Source organism: Tamandua tetradactyla, chromosome X (genome assembly GCF_023851605.1).
Source record: "Tamandua tetradactyla isolate mTamTet1 chromosome X, mTamTet1.pri, whole genome shotgun sequence".
NCBI lineage: Eukaryota > Metazoa > Chordata > Mammalia > Pilosa > Myrmecophagidae > Tamandua > Tamandua tetradactyla.
The window spans coordinates 136,129,908-136,142,315 of record NC_135353.1 but is presented as its reverse complement, the minus strand read 5'-3'; the positions used below and the strand labels follow the sequence as shown (position 1 = coordinate 136,142,315).

The following is a 12,408-nucleotide window of genomic DNA, read 5'->3' as shown; positions in this document are numbered from 1 at the left end:
CAATGTAGAGCTTTATGGGAGTCCCAGAGAGAGACGAAAGAGAGAAAGGGGCAGAAGGAATATTCGAAAAAATCATGGCAGATAAATTCTCATGTTTAATTAGAGACATAGATAGGCACATTCAAGAATCCCAACAAACCGCAAACAGGAAAAACTCACAGAGAACAACACCCAGACACATAATAATCCAACTGTTGAGTGGCATGGACAAGGAGAATTTTTGAAAGCTGCTAGGAAGGAGTAACAAGGTATGTACAATGGAATCTCAATAATATTAAGTGGTAGTTTCTCATCAGAGCCCATGTAGGTAAAAAGGCAGTGGTACAAAGTATTTAAAATGTGAAAAGAAATCAATTACCAACTAAGAATTTATATCCAAGGTTCAAAAAGGAGGGAGAGATTAAGGCATTCCCATAAAAACAACAGCTGAGAGAATTCATTACTACTAGACCTGCCCTGCAAGCAGTGCTGAAGGGAGTTCTTCACACTGAAAGGAAAAGACACTAGGTTCAAATCAGCATAAAGAAATAAAGACCTATGGTGAAAGTAACCATATAGATAATTATAAGTGCTAATATTCTTTACTTTATTTTTTTGGTATGCAACTGCACTTCTTATTAAAATGCAAATGGCTAAAAAATGATAAATCTCTAGTTTTGGAAATGCAATATACAAAGATACAGTTTGCAATAAGTACAAAAATAAAGGTAGGGAATGAAGGGTCATAGGAACAGTGAGTGCATATAATATTGATATCAAGTTGGTATCAAATAAAACATGGTTATTATAGGTTTAGAATGTTAAAGCGTAACATCATGGTAACCACAAAGAAAATACATGAAAAATATATCCAGAAGAAAATGAAAAAGGACTCAAAATGTTATAATATGAAGAATCCAATATATATGAAAGTAGGCGTTAACAAAATAATTGAGCATCTTAAAAGAAGTAAGACCAATACAAGGTGTTAATAATAGGTTGGTATTGGAATTCTGTATTTTATGCATGATTTTTCTATAAACCCATAACTTCCCTAATAAAAAAAAGTCTGACTTAAAAAGTCAAAGTGGCAAAATAACAGAAGAAAATTCCGCATTATCAGTAGTTGCTTTAAATTTAAATGGATTGAACTCTTCAGTCAAAAGGCAGAGATTCTTTGATTCCCAGTGCCTGCCCATGCAGAAAGCAAACAAACAAACAAAAAAGGCAGAGATTGACTGAACGATTAAAGAGTGTGACCCAAGTATATGCTGTTTACAAGAAATGTACCTTAAATTCAATGACATAGTAGGTTGAAAATGAAAGGATGGAAAAAATAGACTGTGCATGTAATAAGAGAGCTCTGGAGAAGCTATACTATTATCAGATAAAATAGACTTTAAAGAAATGTTATGAGGGACCAAAAAGTTCATTACATGGGGATTGAAGGGTCAATTAATCAAGAAGACATAATTATGATAACTATAAATGGACCTAACAACAGAGCCGCAAAATATATGAAGGAAATAATGACTGGAAGGGACAAATACACGGACCTACATTAATAATAGGAGATTATAGTACACCACTTTCAATAATGAAGAGAACATCTAGACAGGAGATCAATACAGAAACAGAAAACTTGAATGATACTCTAAATGAATTAGATTTAACAGACATATATAGAACACAGCATACAACGGCAGTGGAACAAACATTCTTCTCTAGTGTACATGCATCATTCTGTAGGATAGACCTTAATATCATAAGTCACAAAATCTCAATAAATTTGAAACTATTGAAATCATACAAGCTATCTTCCGCATCCACAATGGAATGAAACTAGAGATCAGTAACAAAGGGAGAAATGGAAAATTCACAAATATGTGGCAATTTAGCAATGTACTCTTAAACAACCAATGTTGATTCTTCTTTAACAAATGATAAGAGATCATAATGGGAATTATGAAATTTCTTGAGGAAAATAAAGATGCACACACAAGATACCAAAACTTATGGATACAGCAAAGGCAGTGTTTAGAGGGACTTTAAACCTCTAAATGCCTATGTTTTTTTTTTAAAGAGAGATCTCAAATCAGAGACCTAACCTCAAAACTGGAGGATATAGAAAAAAATAGAAAACTAAAATCCAGACAGAAGGAAGGAAATAACAAAGATTAAGGCAGACATATATGAAGTAAAGAATAAAAAACAATAAAACCTTTAAAAAGATCAGTAAAATTGACAAACTTTTAGGTGTTACTAACAGAAAAAAGAGGACATAAATAGCTAAAATCAGAAAAAAAGGGGACTTTGTAACGACCCCTCAGAAATAAAAAAGTATCCCTTTAGGGATACCATCAACAACCGACTACCAATAGTTTCGATAACCTAATTGACAAATTCCTACAAGCACACAAACTACCAACAATGACTCCTAGCAAAGCACTTACTAGTAAAGAGATTAAATCAGTAATCAAATACCTCCCAACCTTTGCTGGGAGGACCCAGGACCAGATGGAGTCACAGGTGAATTTTATCAAACATTCCAAGAAGAGTTGATACCAATTGTGCACAAACTCTTCCCAAAAATTGAGGAGGAGGGAACACTCCCTAACTCATTCTATGAAGCCAAAGTCATCATAACACTAAAGCCATATAAAGATGCCACAAGAAGAGAAAGTTACATACCAATATCCTTAATGAATATGTATGAAAAAATCCTCGACAAAACACTAGCAAACTGAATCCAATAGCACATCAAAAGAATTACACAACATGATCAAGTGGGGTTTATCCCAGCAATGCAAGAGTGGTTTAAAATAAGGAGATCAATTGATGTAGAAAAGTTATTTGACAAAACCTAGTCAGCTTTTTCGACAAATACACTTAGAAAACTAGGAATAGAGGGAAACGTCCTCAACATGATAAAGGGCACTTGTAGAGAAACCATCACTACATCAATTCAATGGTGAAATACCAAAAGCATTCCCTCTAAGATCAGGAACAAGAAAGATGCTCACTGCCACCACTGTTACTCAGCATTGTGCTGGAAGATCTAGCTAGAGCAATTAGGTCAAGGGAAAAAGGCATCCAAATTGGAAGGGGAGAAATGAACTTTCCTTATTTGCAGATAGCATGATCTTAAATGTCTCAGCATTGGGGGGGACCAGCAGGAAGCCACGTACCCTGCACTCCCCTGGGCCACTGCCATCGCCCAGGTTTGGCGGGAAGAGCAGCAGCAGCAGGCCTCCAGGCATGGGACCCAGACAGGACACTTCTGATTCATTTGCATCCTTGAAGAGCATCTGTAGATTTACTCATTCCCACAGCCAAGAAATGCTTGGAAAGCTAAATATGCTGCAAAATGATGGACATTTTTGTAATATCACCATCCGTGTCCAGGACAAAATCTTCTGGGCATATAAGCTGGTCTTGGCAGCTTACAGTGATTTCTCTGGCACCAAGAAACTGGCTTTATACTCCTCTTAGAATATGCTTATACAGCCACTCTGTCAATTAACACAGAAAATATTATTGATGTTCTCACTGCCACCAGCTAAATGCAAATGTTTAGTGTTGCTAGCACCTGCTCGGAGTTCATGAAATCAAGCATGTTATGGAATATACCCAACAGACAACCAGAAAAAAGCTTAGATGCTGGACAGGAAAATAATTCCAACTGCAATTTTACTTCTCGAGATGGAAGCATTTCTCCAGTGCCTTCAGAGTGCAATGTGGTAGAAAGAACCACTCCTGTTTGCTGAGAGTCCTGAAGAAAGTGCAAAAACTACATCGTTATGTCTCCTGAAAGTCCCATAAAGTGTAGCACACAAGTTCTCCCCAGGTATTAAATTCTTCAGCTCCCTACTCAGAAAATAAAAAATCAACCAGTTGACTCTTTTTTAGCTTTTCCCTGGACTTTTCCTTTTGGAATTGATTGAAGGATTCAGCCTGAAAAAGTTAAGCAGGAGGAAAATACCCAGACTTTAGAATTACCTGGCCCCTCTGAGCCAGGTGGAAGCCTGGTTGATCATGTGACTTGTGAAAGAACAAAAATTGGCTTGCCTCTGGGTACTGAAGATGTCCAGGTCAAAGTAGAAAGGCTAAGTGATGAGGAGGTCCATGAGGAAGTGGCCCAGCCTGTCAGTGCATCTCAGAGTTCCTTGAGTGATCAGTAGACAGTGCTGGGAAGTGAGCAAGTTCAAGAGGAACTTCTGATTAGTCCACGGTCTTACTCTATAGGCCCAGCAGATGAAGGCATCACTGAGGGCTTACCCTACCTTCAAAGCACTTCTGGCACTAATGTCCATGCAAATGATGATTCCATTGACTGGAAAATGTTCAGTATTCCTACCAACTCTACATTGCTCTTTCTACCAGCAGTACAGAACAACCAAGCCCGAATGGTCCAGACAGAATTTTCAGTGTCCAATTTGCAGCATGTGATTTACCTTCATTCAGAACCTAAAGCAGCACATGCTCATCCCCTCAGGAATTAAACCCTTTCATTGTGACCACTATGGAAAAAAGTTTGCCAGGGCTTACATGCTAAAGATCCATCGCCTAAAGCGTGAAGCGATTTCCTAGTACTGGACTACTTAAACCTGGAGCAAGAAGAGACCCTTGTTCAGTTTGCTCTTGGAGAATACCGTTTTGAAAGCAACTCCGTCCAGGTGCCTGTACTCACAGGTATCCTTGACCCAGAATTGTGAAAGCACTTTTTCCTTGGGGTCTCTTGGTGGGCTCACATTCAAGGAGGAACAGTCAGAGCAGCCAAAGACCAATGCCTGTGTTGAAGTAGACAGAGACAACCCCCCAAAGTCGGAGCTGGCTTCTATAACTACTGAGTAATAGAGTGGTTAGGTTTCATTTTTTGTTTTTGGAAAAGTTCCTGTGCTTGGTCTTGTATATTTAATTTTAATTAAAAAAATGGTTTGGGAAAGAATTTCTCTTTTTATTTTGAAAGCCCTACAACTGATGTTTTTTCATGACTGAGAGATTGCTGTAGTAAGTATACAAAAGCATGATGTTGAAACATAATAAAAACTATGAGACTTAAGGAGAAACAGTTGGCTTAAAATATATACCAGTTTCTCCTTCTATTGTTAAAAGTAGGCTGGTAACAAATCATTAGGTCAAAAATAATTCAGGTGACTCCTTCCTGATATGAAAGGTTACACCAGATGCAAATTTCTAAACAGAATTTGACAAGTGACCTGGCTAGGTGCTTACCTCTATACTCAAGATACTATACAATATTTTGTAAAGCCTGTGATTTTTTGAAGTATTTATGGTAGAGCTTTCTTTAAAGCTATTAGAGTAAATACTTCTGAAATCCATCATGCTCTTTTAAACTTTGTCATTTCTCTTATGTTTTTTTTTTTTTTTTTTTTTGGTGAGATTGGTGTTGGGCTAGGCAGTCCCTGTACCTTTGCAGTACCACACCTCCAGATCATCTTTACTTCCTCTATGAAAAGAGGCAAAGAGCCATGACTGAGTAGAGTCCGGCTGTGCATAAAATGACCAGACCTGGAGGCCTGCCATAGGAGGAGTCTAAATCCCACCCTCATAGGAACTCTTTTTAAATATAACTTTTCTGATTAAAATTGATGTTTACTTGATCTTTGAATGATAGTGCCTAGATGAATATTTCATTGCCCAAATCAGTTATCCACTTGCCCTATCAACAATACTTTCTCTCACATATACTATTTAGTTGCCTTTCAAAGGAAAAAATGAGATATATTCTGTATTTTATATATAGGTTTATGTATGTGTTGTTTGAGAGGTTTTTTTTGTGCTGTTTTGGACAAAATAAATAGTTCTCTGCTGAAGCTAAAAAAATAAAAGGAATGAAGTTCTGTTACATGTAAAACATGGATAAATCTTGAGGACGTGTTTAGCGAAATACGCCATACACAAATGGACAAATATCATATGCTTCATAGATATGAAATAATTAGAATAATCACAGATTCAGAAACTGGAATGTAGGCACCAGGAGAAAAGGGTGGGGGTAGAAAAAGAGGAATTAAAGATTAAATTTTACAGAGTTTCTATTTGTGTTGTTGAAAAAGTTTTGGTAATGCATGGTGGTGATTGTAGCACCTGTAGATGCAATTAACAGCATTCAATTATATATTTGAATGTGATTAAAAGGGAAAATTTTGGATTGTATATATGTTACTAGAATAAAATGTTAAACTATATTGCAAATAATTATGAAAGTCTAGAGTTACCTATAACATCCAACTTTTATGTCACACTGTCTTATGTAGATGGCTTTGCATGACTTTGTAAGGTCTCTACAAATATTTGAATGATGACAATTTAGAATAAAAGACAATCTAGTCCAATACTTCTTATTTTTAAATGAGGAAACTGAATCCTTAACCGTAATTAAATAATAAAAAGCAAATATTGTTTCAAACCTAGCAACTTTTAATGTTTTGCTTTCTCAAGGTCAAACCCTAATGTGTGTCTTTTTATTCCAAACAGTTGCAAAAGATTTATTCTTTCACCTTGTAAAAAAATAAAGTGCTAAAAAGGATTACACTCATTTAATATAAGTTGTATATGAAATGTTCAAACCAGATTATAAAAATTAAGAGGAATTTCTAACCTTCTGTTTGTTACTGATCTGAAAAATATTAAACAACAATACAACAATGTAGTGCTGCTAGTTATGGTTTTAGTTATTCTAAAAATTGGATTTGACACAAAACAACCTAATTTCTTTATCAATTACATTGTTTCACTCTGATGCTTCTCTGAAAGTAGTTGCAGTCAGCTACAACTCAGAGCTCTGTCTTCAACGAAAAGAGACTTTTAGAAAAAAGCAAGGCAACTATATAAATTATGTTCTACCCATTAACTAACATAACCTTAGTTAAAATGTAAATGTGAAATTGGACCTCTGTTTTAACTAAAGTGCTTACATGTTTAAACAAGGCTCCTTGTGCCATGTATGGTTTCTCCCCCATTTAAGTTCTTGGCTAGCTTCATTTCTGCCATCCCCCAAACTATAAAAGTATTGGCCACATCTTCTGGTCATGCTCCAAATGTGGATAAAAACACCTCAGTACTACAGACTCCTGTAGCTCTGCCTGCATGAAAAGGGCACAATCATTATGGCTCTTCAGTGGACACTGCCCCCACACTGGCTCTATTGCATAGTTCCAGAGTGTGCTATGAAACAGACCTGTGGAACCCCAGAGCCCATCTTCCTCTCCAGTGGACCAACAATGATGCAATATAAAGGATGCACAGTAAAAGACATCCACTGGGAAAATAATTGCCAGAGTGATGTGGTTAGCACTTAAAAAACACAGCTGGCACTAAGGCCTGCTCCTATGGAGGGGCAGCATGTGTGGTACTGTAAGCCTAACACCCAACCATTGGCAGTAGACATCCTAGGCCCTAGGGAAGAAAGTTTTACAGTAATTTAACTCACAGAAGACCTTCCCATTTAGTACTCACTAAACATTTATATTTAAGCCCCTAGGCTTCTTTCCTGCTTCATCTAAGTTCATCTACGAGTTTGTCCATTTCATCTATGTTTTCTAATTTATTGGCATACAGTTGTTCATTGTCTCCATCGTAGTTCTTTTTATTTGAGTGAGGTTGTAGTAATGTCCCCCTTTGCATTTCTGATTTTCATTTTTGTAATCTCTTCTTTTGTACTTTGTCAGTCTTTGTAAATATTGTTGATCTTTTCAAAGAACGACTTTTGGTTTTGTTGTTTCTCTCTGTTGTTTTGTATTTAATTTATGTCCATTACTAGAGCAGAATAAATAGAAAGTGAACAGACACTGCAAAGAGAAGCCATCTGAAATCACCAGTGTCATAATGTAATCGCCCAAAGAATATGAACAAAGAGGAGGATCCCCAAACCATCATTTCATTGTTATAACTGGACACGAGATCTGAACAGGGCAGAAAGAAGTTCCTCACATCATTAACGCAGTGATGTAAATGGCCAGGGGATGTGAATGGGGAAAGATTAAGAACAACATACCACCAGTGCTGTGGAATTACAGGACACAGGATATTAACAATGCAAAGAGGAGCATCCCCAACTCATCATAGCAGTAATATAACTGGAAAAGGTAATTGAGACGCTCAAGAATAGCAGCACCATATCATCATTGTCACAGTATATGCAGGATCAGAGGATGTAAGTAAACATTATGAGGAGGAACGCTTCACCATCAGTCTAGTTGTTACTTGGACATAAAGTGTTATCCAGCCAAACAGGAAAAGACTTGCACCAATCAGTCAATGGTGTAACTGGTCATGGTATTTGATCTGTACAAAGAAGTGTATCATTGCACTGTCAATGCAATGCCATGACTAGAGAGGGTATGAGTATGGTATAAAGAGAGGAACACTGTGCCATAACTACAGTTGTTCACTTTGCAAGTGTGGCGAATGGCAATGAAAAGTATTCCTATACTACAATTGCTATAAATAAAAAGGTTAAATGAATGGTGCAAAGAAGAGCAGACTGGTATCCTCAGTGCAGTGGTGAAAGTTTACAGAAGATATAGAAGAAGCAACCCAAAATTTCCTCTCACTATCAGTAACATGGTGTTACTGGACAAGTTATGTGAATGGTCAGTGAAGAAGAGCAAATACCCACCAGTTACCAGGAAAGGGGTAGAAACTGCAGCAAACAGGAGGAAGCTGCACATTGGGTGCATTCAGATAGCTGTGCATGACATGATAGTAGTTTAAAGAGGAGCATCCCCACAAACCTGGGGCAGTGTGGCCACTGCAAAGGAAAGAAATGGCATAATACCAGTTCAGTTGTGCAGAGAAGGGATGGAACCAGGTACAGACTCAGAACCTGATGCCCTCAATCCAGTGGAGAAACTGCACAGGGGAGGTGAGTGGGATCAAGGTGTCAGCCCACCCCCATCTGTGCAGTGGTGTTACTGGACAGTGGACTGGACAGATACTGAATAGGGCTAAGAGGAGTTTCCCCACACCATCAATGCAGCAATGTAACTGGACCAGTGATGAGAACTGAGCAAAAAAGAGGAATCTCAAAGCATCAGGGCATCAGTGTGATTGGGTGCAGGATGTGGAGAGGACAATTAGGAGGTTACTCAGAGCACTACACTACTTTTCGGGTGTAGTGATATAACCCGAAAAGAATGTGGACTGCTCACATAAGGACAGCCTCACTGCATCTGTGCAGTAGTGGAAGTGGAGGTGTGAGGATGTGAGAAGGGCAACAAGGTGGATATTGCAATGTCAATGCACTTGTATAACTGGGGGTGAAGTGGGAGCGGGCAAAAGAAGCATCTTCAAGTCATCACTGAAAGGTTGTACATGGAGAGTGGGTGATAGAATTGCCCGAGAGGAGACTCCCCAGACCATCAGTATGGGCTTGTAAGCAGACAGGGACTGTGAATGGGTAAAGAGGAAGATCACTACATCATCATTTCAATAGTGTGTCTGGACAGGGTATTCAAATAGCACCAAAAGAATTATTCCCACACCACTGGGGCAGGGCAGTCATCAAACGATGCATTCCAAAGGAAACAAAGAGAAGGAGCCCTGCCCCATGGTTGGGTGGAATGAATGCTGCCAGTGGGAGGGTTCCCATATTAACAGTGAAGTGGTGCAAATGAACTGAAGGAGGAAAGAGGGCAAAGAGTAGGAGTCTGCTCCATCCTTGCAGTGGTAAAACTGGACATGGGATTGAATGGAACAATCAGGGTATCTTAACAACATCACAGCAGTGGTTGTGGAGGACAGGATATGTGTCTGGGGAAAAGAGGATGAGCCCTTTACCATGTGTGCTGATTTGAAAGGATTATGCACCCTAGAAAAGCCATAGTTAATTCCAATCCAATATTGTGGAGGCAGCCATTTCTTTTTAATCCTTATTCAGTATTATACATTGGAAATTTTTATTAGGTTATCTACACACGAGGTGTGACTCACCCAATTGTGGGTATTAACCTTGGATCAGAAGAAGATGTGACTCCAAACATTCTAGGTGGGTCTTGATTAGTTTACTGGAATCCTTTAAAAATAGGAAGCATTTTGGAGAGAGAGAGAGACAGAGCCACCAGAGAGATCTGCAAGGTCAAGAGCCCATGCACCCAGAGACCTTTGGAGATGAAGAAGGAAAATGCCCCAAGGGAGCTTCATGAAACAAGAAGCCTGGAGAGAAAGCTAGTGGACGTCACCATGTTTGCCATGTGTCTTCCCAGTTGAGAGAAAAATCATGAACTTTGTTGACCTTTCTTGAGTGAAGGTAACCTCTTGTTGGTGCCTTAATTTGGACATTTTTATAGACTTGCTTTAATTGGGACATTTTCATGGCCTTAGAACTATAAGCTTACAATTCATTAAATTCCCCCCTTTTAAACACTGTTCCAGTTCTGGTATATAGCATTCTGGCAGCTAAAACTAGAACACCATGTGTACAGTGGTGGAATTGAACAGGGGAAGTGAATTTGGCAGAGAGAAAGAACACAAACTTCCTGTGCAGTTTGAGACCTGGACAGTAGAATGTGAAGGGGCCAAAGGTAGAGAGCCCCAAATCTTTTAGGCAGTGGTGTAGAGCCCCAAATCTTTCAGGCAGTGGTGTAACTGGGAAGAATAATTTACGGATGCAAATAGGAAGATCCCTGCCCCATCAATACAATTGTTTAACTGGACAAGGGATGTGAACAGGGTAAAGAGAACATCATCAGTGCAGCAGTGGAAGCTATGTATGTGTTGTAGTTTGCTAGCGGCTGGAATGCAACACACCAGAGATGGATTGGCTTTTAATAAAAGGAAATGTGTTTTGTTGGTTCTTCAGAGGAAAGACAGCTAACTTTCAACTGAGGTTCTTTCTTATGCGGGAAGGCACAGGGTGATCTCTGCTGGCATTCTCTCCATGCCTCTGGGTTCCAGCAACTTTCCTGGGGTGATTCCTTTCTGCATCTCCAAGGACCTGGGCTGAGCTACGAGTGCTGAGATGAGGTATGCTGAGCTGCTTTGGCTGTGCTACATTGAGTTCTCTCATTTAAACACTAGCCAATTAAATCATACATCATTCATTGCAGCATGCATGCCTCCTAGCCGACTGCAGATGTAATCAACAGATGAGGTTCACATACCATTGGCTCATGTCCACAGCAGTAGATCTAGGCACCTCCACCTGGCCAAGTTGAAAACTGAATCTAACTACCACAGTATGTAATATGGAGGTGTGTGCCACCAGTGCCTTGTGTGTGATCCATGTCAGAGTGTGGTGTGTGCCACCAGTACCATGTGTGATGTATGCTGAATCATCGTGTGCTATCGGTACGGTGTATGTGGATGGGGCAATTACAGGGAGCCCTCCCATATCATTGTTGTGGAGTAACTGGAAAGACATTTACTGTGGTAAATTAATATATTTACAACAACAAAGGAGTTTTCTTAATCATCACTCTTATGGTGTGAAACCACTTAGAAAAGGACCCTTTTTAAGATGTTAGTTTCAGTTAAGTTGTGGTCCAACTAATTCAGGATGAGTCTTAATCCATATTACTGGAGTCTCATATAGGCAGATGAATTTGAGAGGCAATCAGAAGAGGCTAGAGGTAGAAGCAGGAAGTCAGTGGAAACCAGAAGAGGACATAAAAAAGAGAGGACATCACCATATGACAGTGGACAGAGATACAAGCAACCCAAAGGACGGTGACAAGCCAGTGCCAGAATGCTGTAAGTCTATGGAGAAAACATAGCCTTGCCAACACCTTAATTTTGGAATTTTGTCCTTGAAATCAAGAGCTAATAAATGTTTGCTGTTTAAGCCAACCCATTGTGTGTTTTTTTGTCGTAGTGGCCTAGGAAAGGAAGACTCCTATATACACACTACTTTGATGGGCTCAGCATTCCATCCTCTGTATTATCTGAGGGGAAACCCAGGATGTTTTTGATGCAGGCAACACAATTCCCTCTCAAGTGACTAAGAAGAGAATTACAAATCTGCCTTCAAGATAGCAGTATTTATAGTTACACCATCATAAATTTTTCATCTGCGAGAGGTTGTATAAGGTGACCTGCCGGACACTGCTGAGATAGTGCAAAGCCTAGTCTTCTGACACGTTGCTCAGTGCTTGCCATGCTTAGTCTCTTAATATGCATCATTAAAAACTCTGAATGCAGAGGTCTTGAGTCATTGTAACTTCCCAAGATATTTCTCTGGTGTAAATGTGGCCAGTGTTTACTGGAATACTAGGTAACTAAGGTGGAAAACAACTCAGTAATCCAAATCCAACCCAGGCCATAATCACTAAAAGTCATTATAGCTTATCTGCAGAAGTTGGAATGGAAGACAAAACAGTTCTTGCTACAGTTAGCACTTTAGTGACAGTCTGCAGCCACAGCCAGGAATTCAATGGACTGCGAACGCTGAATTATCCCCTTACCCCT

The 12,408-nt window shown here is 39.1% G+C and overlaps 1 pseudogene; it reads left to right on the top strand.

Moving 5' to 3' along the window:
- The first annotated feature begins 3,117 nt into the window (after positions 1-3,117).
- LOC143672098 (zinc finger and BTB domain-containing protein 44-like) lies at positions 3,118-4,569 on the top strand (annotated as a pseudogene).
- The last annotated feature ends 7,839 nt before the right edge of the window (positions 4,570-12,408 follow it).